The sequence below is a fragment of the Eleutherodactylus coqui genome, chromosome 2, assembly GCF_035609145.1.
Source record: "Eleutherodactylus coqui strain aEleCoq1 chromosome 2, aEleCoq1.hap1, whole genome shotgun sequence".
In the NCBI taxonomy this organism is placed as follows: Eukaryota; Metazoa; Chordata; class Amphibia; order Anura; family Eleutherodactylidae; genus Eleutherodactylus; species Eleutherodactylus coqui.
The window spans coordinates 152,521,436-152,533,369 of NC_089838.1; positions in this window are offsets into that span (position 1 = coordinate 152,521,436).

The window sequence follows — 11,934 nt, forward strand, 5'->3', positions numbered from 1 at the left end:
GGGTTTCTTTTTCTGGAAATGTGATCGATGTGGCAAAATAAGGAAAAGAATGTATATAAAAACAGCTAACTGTATGACAATAGTCACATACTTCTGCCATTGCCTTTCACTGCAAGAAATTGTATTCAATAGCATTGTAGCATGCTTTTTAAAGGAGTTGTGTCACAATTACAAATTATCTCCTATCCTTTGAATAGGGGATAACTTGCAAATCGGTGGGTTTTCACCCCTGAGACTCCCACCGATCCCAAGAATGGGGGTCCCATGTCCTCCTCATTATATGCTTACTGCACCCCCATATTGAGGAGGAAACTGAATTAAGTACCGGTCGTGCAGGTGCACTGACGCTGCATTCACTTTCAGTGGAACTGTGGAGAGAGCGACGAGTACTCAGGTATTTCTGTTCGTGCCACTGTAATGAATGGAGCGACAGCTGGCCATGCTTGGCCAGCACTCAATTCATTCTGACGTCACTGCGGGGGAAAAAGTGACTCCATAGTAGCAAACAGATGGGGTCACAGGGACTCCTGTTCTCAGGATTGATGGGGGTTTCAGTGGTGAAACCCACACTGATCGGCAAGATATCTCCTATCCTGTGAATAGCTTGTAATTCTGGCACAGCAAACCCTTTAACACTGTTAAAACACATATCCAGTTAATCTGTTACACGTAAGATAAAAGAACACTCATTTGGCATATGCCACAATATTTTTTTTTGTCCTAGAGAGAAAATAACTGAGTACGGATGACTCCAAACAGAGACAACAGCACCTGTGATCACTGGAAGTAACAGGACTGTAATCACTATCACTGACAGTATTTAAGTACATGATATAACTGTAGATCTGCAGACAGGAACGTTTGTCTGAAACTGGCCATATGGAGAAGTAATATAGTTCCTAATTCTGGTTTTGTATTTATGTTACGAGCTTGGTTTTGGTAGTGTATCTATATTATGAGCTTGGTTCTAGTATTTGTATTTATTTTATGAACTTGGGTTCTGGTGCTGTAGTCATGTTATAAGCTTGGTTTTGGTGATGTATTTGTGTACTTAGCTTAATTCTGGCACTGTATTTATGTTTTATGCGTGGTTCTGGTGCTGTATTTATCTTATAAGCTTGGTTCTGGTGCATTCACGTTAGGAACTTGAATCTGGTGCTGTATTCACGTACTGAGGTTAATTCTGGTGCTATATTTATATTAAATACATAAATAAAAATGGAAGGGGATGGTGTGGATGGATACACGCAGTCAGATTACACCCACCTGTGACTGCCAGTGACTTCACAATTTTGTCAGAAAATTGTGTGTCCATGACTTGGCTGGATGTGGCCTACCACAGGATGTGTTTCCACTCTTAAGTTATGTTCACATGGCAAAATCCGACACAGAATGTTCAGTCAGTGGCTATTTTGTTGTGGATTTTGCCTCAAATATACATGCGCTTTTAGCCCTTTGGTGCTAAAACACTGTGGATTTGCAACAGAATGTGCACTGAAAATCTGTAGCATAAAATCCACACCACAGGTCAATGTACGTGTGAATTCAGTGCTGATTTTTTCATGGCGTGTAGATGAGATTCTGAAACTCTTATTCACTGTGCTGCTACTGTAAATGCAACTGATTTTCTCTGTGGACAGAAAATCCTTGGCAAATCCACACCGTGTGAGCATTACACTGGATTCACACATGCAGTTTTTAAAGCTGCATTTTAGCCATACCTAAGGGTGGGTCCACAAGGAAAAGCATAAAGGAAGGACCTTTTTGTCCACTTCTGTATTTGGCTCAAAGCTGCATAAAAGATGCATCAAACTACGTGTGTATCCAGCCTCATTTAATCCAGTCTGTCTGTTGGGTTATGTGCTGCACAGCAATCCCTACATATCATTGCATTTTCCACAAAAAAGTAAATAAGCCTATTGATCTACTCAACTATTTACTCTGCCCTTCAGTGTCGCTTATGTCTGTATTTTGCCATTAGAAGGTGGTTAGTCATTGGGCGAATGGACCTTTAAAAAAAAGTAAAGCACATAACATTCCCATAAATTACACTGTACAACATTGAAAGCCATTAAGCTTGAGGAAAAGCCCTAAGTAGGTTTGAAAGCTCACTATAACATCATGTCTTTTTGTTGCCCATTAAAAGGTATCATATCCACAAGATTACTTGGTTCACTACTGGCTAACACGGTACTAAACTTTTGCTTTCTACTCAGTTTCGGTATTAAACATATATTTAAAGCCATATATGATCATGAAGCCCACAACAATTTTCATAACTCCCAATGCTGATATTTCCAAAATGCTGATGTTGTTTCTACATTACTTGGATTTGCTGTAGCCTATACTTGTTAGGGCTTGTTCCATAACTCCCAATACTGCAATACACTTGAAAATGATGTTTGGTGTCTCATAAGTGGGCTTTAATAGATGTAGCATTCTGTTTATGCTGTGTGAAGTTTTCCAGATAATCCAGTTCATTGGACCCCAGATAATCCAGTTCACTGGTCCACAGGCACACCATGATGAAATAACTCACCTTGCTGAGACTCTAGGTATAATCTCTTATATTTCACCTTGGATGTAACACAAGGTAATGAGAATGACCTATCAGCCAACCAAAGATCAAGAACAGAGCAACTGTGTAATTGGAAGAGTTGAGATGTCCATAGGTCATCACAACATTTTTCCTTACAAGGTTAAAAAAAGGCGAAAGGACCATGACTGGAAAAGTACTATGTCCTGTAGAAGATATTAGGAAGTGCACAAAGTAGAAGCAGAACTGACAAAACTGAACATGTGTTTGTTTTAAAGGGATTATATGAGATTAGAACTAGGTTGGCTCAAAATACCAGGCACATCCAAGTTCTGAAGAAAAAACAGACCCATTTCTAATACCATTACAATTATTTTGTGTTTATACACTACTGAATATCTTAATGTAAGTAATGGCTGGTTTCATTGCAGTATTGGTAGTACTTTCCACATACATTTTTATTCCAATGTATTTTCTCAAATGGATTTGCAGTTTATTTTCTGCTAGTAAGCAGGCTATTTTTGTCAGACTCTTCAGGATTGTTTATTAGTCAGTCTATGCAACAGTACATGCCATTATTCCATCAGAGTTTCAGTTTTGTTACTTATGAGCTCTATAACTCATTCTATGAATTATTTTATGTTGTGTTATGTAGAGGAATAGCTATTGCTACATAAATTAGAAGGATAATGTAAATCACTTATACTTTTGTAGTCAACTTATGTAACTATACTTTGGTCTTCAATTCCTTACCATTCTTATGCTCTTCTGTCAGTTAATGTATACTAAGTTACATTTAAAGGCTCAAAACCTGTTCCCTCATGGCATCTGGCACACGTATGGCCCATTAAATGTATCAGAGCTCTAACTTTCAATGCACCTGCATAAATGAAATAAAAGATGGCAATATAGGTAAGCAAAGTTTAGGATAACTCTCAAAACTTTTAATTATATTAAGTTGCTAGAATGTTTGTGTGCCGATACATTAAAAATGATTGCTTTTAGTTGAATGCATTACAATGTGAACCAAGACCATGATTTCTTTCTTTATATTTTGTGTGTGTATATATATATATATATATTTTATTATTATTTTTCTTTATCCTACTTTTTGGTTATTACCCCATGTTCAGTTTTACATTCGTTCAGATTCCTATTATATAGTACACCTATTGCTACAAATCGCATATGAACTGGTATGTACCATTAAATTTTTTTGAATTAAAAATTATTGTTTTTAAGTAAAACCTGTGAGAGATATTCCAATTTAATTGATTATATTTAAAAAAGGAGCACATGGCCAAAAAAAAATTAATGACATCTAGTTATTACAGAAGTGCATAGATATTTACTCACCAACTTTACATTGTTGTTGATGTGCTATGCACCGTTTCCTCTGGGTACTGCTAACTTTAGGTGGCCGTAGATATGCCAATCAATTTCATCTCATTATCTCTCCTGGCAACATTCCAGGAGTGCACATTTTTTTGTGCTGATACATCTGGTCTTATACTTGTCCACTAAAATTAGCAAGTTGTGTCAAGGCATGTGCAGAAGTTGGGAAGTTGTCCTAGATGGCAAAAATCATGACTTAACTTGTCCTGAAAAAAACAAGCCCTTATATAGCTATGTCAAAGGAAAAATAAAGTTATGGCTCTTGGGTGGTGCTGACGGAAAAACGAAAAAAATTAAATAAAAAATCTCTGGTCTTGAAGGAATTAATAAAAGTGATTTATTTTGCTGCAGCTGGTTTTTTGTTTAACAATGACATATGTAACATCAGTCTTTTTGGGGATTGCACCAAAAACAACTGTTATGTATCCACAGAATAGGTGATAGAAGTCTGACCATTGGGGGTGTCACCGCTGGAACCCGACCAATCCAGAGAATAGGGAGGGTCCCGTATCCCTCTCTTCTAGTTACTGTGGGCTTGCTGCATCCCCTGCAGGGAGGAGGAGATTGAATGAAGCAGCAGTTACACATGTGCATTGCTACTCCATTCATTTTCAGTGGGATTCCCAGAGATAGCCAAGTGCTTGCACTCAGCTATTCCTGTGAGCCCCATTAAAATGAATGATCAGTACTGTGCATGTGTGACCGGCAGGGTTGCCAACCTTATTCTTTTTTTTCCTGGACAACTTTTCCAAAAACCACAGACAGCCAACATTTTTTATGGGCACAGGCAAACCATTATCTTTTATGATTTAGGGTGGGTTCACACGAGCGTGTTTTGGTGCGTACTTAGGTGCGTACATACATCCGCATCTAGGTACGAGCAAAAACACGCGTGAACACAGCTGCGTGCTTGTTGTCAATGGAGCCGTGGCTGCTGCCGGCGGCTCTATTAAAAACAATGCTCTGCCGACCCCCTGCATTCTTTTTCAGGGAAGGGCTTTTCATATAAGCCCTTCCCTGAAAAAGAAACATTTTAGTGCAAAACAAAAAAAAATTTAAAAAACTTACCCCTCCGCCACTGCTGTGACCCCCGCGGGCATGAAGAACACATCTGCTCCACTCCCGCTAGTTAAAAGAATTCCCTGTCATTCATTCAGGGAGAGCTGCCTGTGATTGGCTGAGCACCTCAGCCAACCCCATTCAGCTCTTTCAGCAGGCGGGGATTTTAAATCCCCGCCTGCTAATAGATCAGCACCACAGTGCAGGGGACAGCAGGAGAAGACACGGCTGAGCCCCGGCAGCTGAAGGGAGGTGAGTATCTATTTTTTTTGTTTTTTAAATCACTTTTACTTGATTTTCAGGGAAGGGCTTATATGTAAAGCTCTTCCCTCAAAAACAATTCAGGTGTGCCAGCCGACCATTGTCTTCAATGTAGCCGCCGGCAGCAGCAGCGGCTCCATTGAAGTGAATGGCTGCATTTTTTTTTCTTTTACACCAAAATTTTTCCTTTTCAGGGAAGAGCCTATATGAAAAGCTCTTTCATGAAAAACAATTCAGGTGTGCCAGCAGACCATTGTCTTCAATGGAGCTGCCGGCAGCAGCAGTGGCTCCATTGAAGTGAATGGCTGCATTTTTTTTTTTTACACTAAAGTTTTCTTTTTCAGGGAAGAGCTTATATGTAAAGCTCTTCCCTGAAAAATAATTCAGTGGTGCCAGCAGACCTCCGGCAGCAGCAACGGCTCCATTAAAGAGAATGCCTACATTTTTTTTTTTTTACACTAAAATCTTTCTTTTTCAGGGAAGGGCTTATATGTAAAGCTCTTTCCTGAAAAAGAATGCAGGGAGGTGGCAGACCATTGTTTTCAATGGAGCCTCCGGCAGCAGCCGCGGCTCCATTGAAAACAATGCGTGCATTCCCTATGGTGCATGCATGTCCTATCTTTGCAGGCACGCACCTGTAAAACACAGACATGTGCACACACCATAGGGAATGCATTGTTGTAAATACAAGCGTGTTTTTGTGCGTGTGTATGCACGCACCAAAACACGCTCGTGTGAGCCCACCCTTATTATAAGAGATACATGTGTATAGGTTAGATACTGATATTATCTCATTACCAGCATTAACTGTGAGCTGTAAAGGGATAATAATTCACATATAATTACTTACTCAAGTACCACCAGCTTCAAAAAATTCATGGACGCATTTTGCTTTTTTTTACGGACACTGGAAAAAATGTTTCTATTTTTACGGACTCCCTAGAAATTTCTGAATGGTTGGCAACCTTGGTGACTGCAGCCCAATTCAATCTGCCATCACTGTGGGTGACTGCTGCATCCCCAGAGTGCAAAAAAAAGGGGGCACATGGTACCCATATTCTCCTGATCAGTGGTGCTCTCAGTGGTGAGACTCCTATCAATTAGGTCTTGGTCACCTTTCCCATTGATACACAATAAAACTTGTTTTTGATACAACCCTTTTAATAAATCTCCCCATTCTTTTTTCATTTTTTTTTCCTGATTGTATATATTTTTTAATTCTACTTTTCTAACATGATCATTGGGGCAGCCATCTTTTTTATTTCTAAAACAAATTTACTTTATAGCTGGCAAAAGTCGGAAAATAACATATTGACGTGTAAGGAAGATTATTGTGAACATGTTCTGTGACAGGGAAGGAGGTAAGCTATTGCCATCATCTATTGTCAGCTGTATGTCCCTATATTACCTGCCTGCAATTGCATTCATACATTGCTGTCAAATTGTGTGCTCAAAAACTGTGGACGTTCCATTATTCTCATTCCTCCTTGAAAAAAATAGGAAAAGTTTTTCAATGTATTGTATGTACTTCAAAATGAGGCCATTACAAATACAACTTGTTACAAAAAATAAAGCCGTACAATGAAGGAAAAAAGAAAAAGATGGCAGAATGTAAGTATAAAAAATGCTTCGTCACTAAGGCCCAAATAGACCATGTCCTCAAAGAAGTTAAAGCAACTTCCCACCACCACATTTATGAAGTTAACCTTTTAGAGACCGCCTTTTTACTGACCTCACTTATGGGCTTTAAGCCTGCACATACATCTTTTTAAGGCAGTGGCTTGGCAGACCACTGACAACTAGGCTTCTGTTCTTACAGCCAGTAGTGCAGAAACTTCAATTTAACCCCTGGCAATATAACCCCTTACATGCCACAATCAATAGCAACTGCAGCATGTAAGCAGATGACACAGGGAGGGGGCTCCTTCTGTTACCCATCTGCACCCCATAATGTAATCGCAAGGTACCAATGAATTTCCATGGCAGCTGCTGGAATCCTGACAAAGGCCTCCATGTCTGCTATGTAACACAGGCTGCTAGGCCCTGCCTCCTGCAAAGTCTAATAGGCTGCTGTCATAGGCTCAGTAAAGTGCACTACATAAGTAATGCAGTATATTATTCTAACGATCAAGCAATTACATCTCCAAATTCCCTTCGGGGACTAAAAAATACGGCCAGAAATTCAATAAAGCTTAATTTAAAGAAAGAAAAATCCAGTTAAAAAATATACATTTTTCCCCACAATAAAAGCTTTAAATGGATAAAATACAAAAAAATGTTTTTAAGAAGCAACACATAATAGGTATTTCTGCATTCATAATGACACATACAATGAAAATATTTTGTTATTTATCTCACATAATGAAGATCTTAAAAATAGTTTGCAAAAGTAATGCCAGAATTGCTATTTTTCTTCAGAATGGTACCAATAAAACTGCAACTCTTCTCAAGAAAAACATGACCTCACATAGTTCTGTTACCGGAAAAATAAAATTGCTATGGGTCTTAGAATGCGGCAAAGCGGATTCAAATTGTTTATCTTTAAAAATGTGTTTTTATTGTGCAAAGTAGTTTAAAAAAACTATATAAACTTTGTATGTCAGTAATCATGATAAAGGCTTATTCATACAAGGGTATATCGGCTGCCGTTTTCACGGCCAGTCGATATACGCTACCATCTAATGCATTGGATTCCAATGCATCAGATCACACAGGCATATTCCCGTGTCATAAATTACGCCAGGCAAGAAAGATAGTCCTTGAACTATCTTCCTGGCCGGACTACGGCTGTTGACATAGACTCCTACGAGTGTGACTACTGAACTCCCTCTCCCATCTTTCCTCCTCCCCTCTGGCTGTTTGCAATGGGTGGGGCAGAACTAAGCTCCGCCCCACCCTATCCCTCCCATTGCTGGTTGCAGACAAGGGTCAGGGAGGGGCCCGGGAGCTTAGCCCCGCCCTCTCCTCCTTCCATTGCTTAGCTGTCCTGCCCCCTCCCATTACAAACAGTCGGAGTGGAGGAGAGAGGAGGTGAGCTGGGAAGGGGGAGACAGCGTAGCAGAGCTACGCTGTCTCCCCCCACCCAACAGCATACTCATCGAGCTCGTGAATCGCATGGTAACGTATATTAGCTGGCCGTGAAAACGCCGGCTGATGTACACTCGTGTGAATAAGCTCTAAGTCCCATAAGAAAATTATCATGTTATTTTTACTGAATGCTATTAAAATAAGACCCAAAAACAATGAATTTCTGCATGTTTTTCCTATATTAACCCCCCCTAAAGAATTGTAATAAAAGCTATACTGCACATTATATGTACCCCAAAGTGCGGCCATTAAAATATACAACTCGTCCCACGGAAAACATATAGTCCTCATATATCTATGTCAACGAGTTATGTCTCTTACAATATGATGATGAAAATCACAAAGTACGCTGGTCACTAAGGAGTTAAAAAGAATCAATAAGGAAGATGCCACGAGAAATGCATTTAAACAGTGTATAAAAGCAGCCTAAATCAGCCTTCACAAGACAAAAAGCTCTCACTTATTTTCCAAGTGGACATTAATTTAGATTATTACATTACAGAAGTAAATAGCTCAGAACATGGGAACAGATGAACACATGACTCCAGGGAGTATTCACATATCCCAGTGTGGCAGATACTATAACTCATTCATTTTTTTTTCATGCACAAATGCAGATAAACCGTTGCAAAAAAAGGCACATGTTCAGTTCAAACACACAGTGGGTTAGTCTATGGCATGCAATTATGATAAAACACTTAAAGGGGTTGTCTCGCGCCGAAACGGGTTTTTTTTTTTTTTTTGCATAGGCCCCCCGTTTGGCGCAGGACAAACTCAAGGGATGTGTTAAAATAAAAAAAATATATTACTTACCCGAATCCCCGCTCTGCGACTTCTTCCTTCTTCCTACTTCTTCCTTCTCCAAGATGGCCGCCAGGATCTTCACCCACGATGCACCACGGATCTTCTCTCATGGTGCACCGTGGGCTCTGTGCGGTCCATTGTCGATTCCAGCCTCCTGATTGGCTGGAATCGGCACACGTGACGGGGCGGAGCAACGCGATGACGCATAGAAGGGGGCGGAGCCAGAACACCGCTCGTGCCTGGGCCGAACAGAAGGGAGAAGACCCTTCTGCGCAAGCGCGCCTAAAAAAGCAAGAAGACCCCGAAATTAGACGGAGCCATGGAGACGGGGACGCCAGCAACGGAGCAGGTAAGTGAATAACTTCTGTATGGCTCATATTTAATGCACGATGTATATTACAAAGTGCATTAATATGGCCATACAGAAGTGCTGAACCCCACTTGCTTTCGCGAGACAACCCCTTTTAACTACATACTTAGTTGTGGAGGTGCTATGATGTGGCTCTTTCCAGCCCCGGTAATGCTTTGTGTTACTGTACCCTTAAGAGTAAAATGACCATGTTTTATCTCAGAGCTGCTGTTGCTTACAGCTGTGCTTGGATTTCTGATTATCCTTTTTGTAACAAAGACATTGAAACATTATAATCAATGCAAGAGGCTTACTCTAAAATTATGTGTTAAAGTAGCAATTTGATTGTGTGTATTATGTGCATATTTACACCATTTGCTTGAGAGAACATTGTAATCTTAATTTAAAAAAAAGCAATTATTCTTCATCTCCAAAGAACCAGGCCACTATGGTCAATAGGTCATGGCATGTGATGTGTTTATTACGTTATCATGATTCATCTACAAATGTCTCTAGATAGACTCTGGCACCGTGGAATGAAGAACCATAACGTCAATTCTTTCCACTGCATATTTCATGATGTAATCTCATTCCTATTTGATTTACCTTATGAATTAAATTTACACTTATTTGATGAGTTTTCTTCATTCAGAATAATAACTGTATAATGCAGTTATGGATTATAGACACTTGTCTAGCCATATTTAATAGATGGCAATCATTCTGTATGGCTTTGTATTGGCATCAGCTACCTTCCTACCTAAAACTGACCGATTAGTTTTCATTTTTGATAATCATCATCTTACTTGATATGAACATCAATCATATACCCTAAATAACTATAGTCATATAGTGCTACTGTTTACTGAATACATTCAGTAGTGCTTACATGTAAGGGCTCAGTCACACGGGCGCATCTGCACCCGTACACCGGCGACGATGCGCCCGTGTGACTGACAGTTAGAAGACGGCCGTACCTGAAGACGGCCGTCTCTCTCCAGCGCTGATGAAAGAACACATGACCGGCAATGAAGCCGGTCACATGTTCTTCCTCCCGGCGCTGTAGAGAGACGTCCGTCTTCAGGTATGGCCGTCTGCTGGCTGCAGTAACATGGGTGCCGATGTGCCCGTCTGACTGAGCCCTAAGACTCATGCATTCCCTGGCTTAAAGACTTGGAGAAACAAAAAATGGCTAAACCAGTTTCTTCGACTACCTGATGCACAGTGTGCATAGCATACATTTGTAGTCTAAGACACTCCATGATGCTCTGACTGGCTAGCACTTCTCACATGGACAGCAATGGCCAATCAAAGAAGGTGTAGTGTCATAGACTAATGATACCTACCAATACACAGTGTGTATCAGGTAGTCAGAGTGGCAGTGTCGCCATTTTTATTTGTCCAAGACTGGAGAGTTGCTTTAACACTTTTATATTGAAGACATCTGGTTACCATGGACTAGTCCTGACATCAAGCAATAAATTGATAGCTTTGTATTATTACTGGTCTCATTTCTGTCTTCAGCTGGCCATACACTTGAGATAGATGGAGGCTAAATAGTGGTTCAAACAACAACATTTCTGCTGACTCCACTATATAAATACTGAGAATGCACATTTATTTCTGTATGGTTAGGCAAATAACCATACCAGGCACCTCTGGCAGCAGCAAAGGATCTTTGTTTGGGTCCTTTTACACAAATTGATTCTTTCTCTGATGTAATGAGCACCGATCAACATGCATGTCAATTGGAGCTCAATTATATTTGTTTTACACATGCCAAGAATCCCTGGTATGGGAACAAAAAACTGTTACTATGACCATTCTTCTCCATAGAGTCAGCTGCACATGTTCCTGTTCACACAGTGAGATAAACAGCCGACTAGCAAGCATTTGTATGCTTGTTGAAAAGCAATGATTACCTGATGAATGAGTGTTTGTTGACTGATTACACTGGCCAACAAAATTTCACTTTTTTTGTGTTTCTTTGATCAAATAAGGTCATTCTAATAGTATTTTCCCCACTAATTCTGAATCTGCTTTCCAAATTTGTGTGTCATGTATAGTTTTTGAGTAACACACGTTTAAAATATTGAAAAACTTATATTTTTTGCATTTTCTGACAATATAAACTAGCCTAAATTCTAATATTAATGGCAGTTCAAAAGGAATTTTTACATGATTTTCTTCTGTATTTTGCAGCAGGAATATCTCTTTACTAGAGATGAGCGAGCGTACTCGGAAAAGCACTACTCGCTCGAGTAATTTGCTTTATCTGAGTATCGCTGTGCTCGTCCCTGAAGATTCGGGTGCCGGCACGGAGCGGGGAGCTGCAGGGGAGAGCGGGGAGGAACGGAGGGGAGATCTTTCTCTCCCTCTCTCCTGCCCGCTCTCCCCTGCTCCCCGCTGCAACTCACCTGTAAGCCACAGCGGCACCCGAATC